At 49.3% G+C, this 2,533-nt stretch overlaps 1 pseudogene; it reads left to right on the top strand.

Annotated features, from left to right (window-relative positions):
- The first annotated feature begins 448 nt into the window (after positions 1-448).
- On the top strand, positions 449-1,796 carry LOC102474870 (protein FAM136A pseudogene; annotated as a pseudogene).
- The last annotated feature ends 737 nt before the right edge of the window (positions 1,797-2,533 follow it).

Below are 2,533 nucleotides of genomic sequence, written 5' to 3'. Positions count from 1 at the left end.
TTGCCTTTCTATCAAACTATTCTACCACCTCCTGACTTTTCACAATGGAGAAGTGAGACATAGCCACCCAGGGTCAGGGAAGAGAGGAGGAGAAGAAGTGAACAATATCTGGAGAGAGGAAATGAGGCCATTCAAGTGGAAGGAGAGTTGACAAGTTCCAAATCGGTCCACGTGGGCACAAGTGCGGTACAGCACGGGGTTGCCATGGCAGAGCAACTCCAGGTCCAGGAAGCGGTGGATTCCATGGTGAAGAGTCTGGAGTGAGAGAACATCTGGAAAATGAAGGGCCTCATGTTCTGGTGCAGTGCCAGCTGTTGTGCGGACAACCAGGCGTCCATGCAGCAGGTGCACCAGTGCATTGAGTGCTGCCATGCGCCTCTGGCCCAAACCCAGGCCTTGGTGGCCAACGAGCTGGAGAAGTTTCCAGAACCGCCTGGCCTGGTGCACCATGCATTGCAATAACAAAACCAAAGACTCCATGGACACAGAGAGCAAGGAGCCTCAGGCGAAGCAGCCGCTGCACAGGTGTGCTGAGAGAGAGAGAGATTTTTGCTTCAGGGCATATGTACTTGCCAGAGAGACAGAGAAACAAAAAGCAAGAAATCACTCCCAGCCTCCAGGAGGAGGGCCATGCCATAATCCCTTCCCCTCCATTGTCCCCTTAGAATCTTGGGCATGCACACACATGCGCCTGGCATGAGTTTTAAGCCACCAGGTCTGGGACTCAAACCACAGTCGACTACTTGGGAGTCCAGCCATGTAACCATGACACTAGCTGCTGGTCTCCCACAATGGATTTTAAACTACTGGCCTGACATCAGTGAACTCAGAGTTGCGGAAAGAAGCCCACATTGGCTTTCGCAAACTAGCTCTACAAACACGCCAGTGTTTGCAAGTCAGGGATCAGGAGAAACCCTGAAAAGACTTTAACCATGAACAAATAAAGTTGCCCCTTCCTAAGGACTCAACCTAGTGATGGGAATGTTCAAGGACTCTATCACACACCAGGCATTCAATATTGCTACTTTCATTATGGCCATAATCTCTGTTAGTTGCCGGATGACCTCGGGGCTGCTGGTTACATAAAGCTGCCCACCTGACTAAGGATGTGGGGGGGAGGTGGCTGTGCTCAGGAAGACTAAGGAGCCAGGCCGAGGAGGTAGCCAGGTTGCCTTTCTATCAAACTATTCTACCACCTCCTGACTTTTCACAATGGAGAAGTGAGACATAGCCACCCAGGGTCAGGGAAGAGAGGAGGAGAAGAAGTGAACAATATCTGGAGAGAGGAAATGAGGCCATTCAAGTGGAAGGAGAGTTGACAAGTTCCAAATCGGTCCACGTGGGCACAAGTGCGGTACAGCACGGGGTTGCCATGGCAGAGCAACTCCAGGTCCAGGAAGCGGTGGATTCCATGGTGAAGAGTCTGGAGTGAGAGAACATCTGGAAAATGAAGGGCCTCATGTTCTGGTGCAGTGCCAGCTGTTGTGCGGACAACCAGGCGTCCATGCAGCAGGTGCACCAGTGCATTGAGTGCTGCCATGCGCCTCTGGCCCAAACCCAGGCCTTGGTGGCCAACGAGCTGGAGAAGTTTCCAGAACCGCCTGGCCTGGTGCACCATGCATTGCAATAACAAAACCAAAGACTCCATGGACACAGAGAGCAAGGAGCCTCAGGCGAAGCAGCCGCTGCACAGTTGTGCGTTCAGGTGTATGGATGGCCTTATATACCTCATCCCGACTATGACCAGGAATATGAAAGAATCATTGTTGTCTAAGGGAAAATGTCCTCACCAGTGACCTTTGAGGCTGGGGGCAGGAATCTATTTAAAAGAGCAATGGGAATTTTAGTCTTTTAAGCAAAGTTTAAGAAGAAATTAAGGATGGCAGCAAGTTTAAGAGATATGTCACTTGCCTGTGAACTGGTTGGTTTTGTTTTGTTTTTGTTTTGTTTTTATTATCTTTTCATCCTAGAGCATGAAAAGGGGAAAAAAAAATAACTGATGCTAAAACTTAAATCACAGAGAGCACAAGAAAGTGTCTCAGAACCTGAGCTTCAGGTGGCAAGTGCTTGTCCTGACAGCAGGACTCCCCTTTACCAAGTGGGAGCCCTCCAAGGAAGTGGATTTTTCCTGCACAGACACCAGCTGGCTCCTCTCCTGGCAGTTTGAGGAAAGGTGTTCCTGTTCGCTGCCAGCCGGTTTACAGTAGTATCGCAGCAGCGTTTCAATACGTTGTAAAACACAACCCATGAAGCCTCTAATTGAGAAGGGGAAGAGGTTTCTGGGTTTTGGTGTATTGCTTGGTTTTGTTTTGTATCCAAGGGCATAAAGCTGATATAAACACAGAGTTGGGAGAGAGAGTAGTTTGGGTAACAACGTTGAAACAGTTCTTTGTGATATTCTTTACTGGCCACCAGATGTGGATGTGTATTTCTTCAAATTCTTACACAGCACGTCTTTCAGCCTGGAGACCAGGGAAATACATGAGAAGCAACAGCACGCTGAGTGTGGAACGCGGAGTTCCCTCTTACTGAC

Source organism: Tupaia chinensis, unplaced genomic scaffold, assembly GCF_000334495.1.
Source record: "Tupaia chinensis unplaced genomic scaffold, TupChi_1.0 Scaffold000574_1, whole genome shotgun sequence".
NCBI lineage: Eukaryota > Metazoa > Chordata > Mammalia > Scandentia > Tupaiidae > Tupaia > Tupaia belangeri.
Note: the sequence above shows the minus strand (reverse complement) of the source record. Positions and strands in the feature narration are given on the sequence as shown.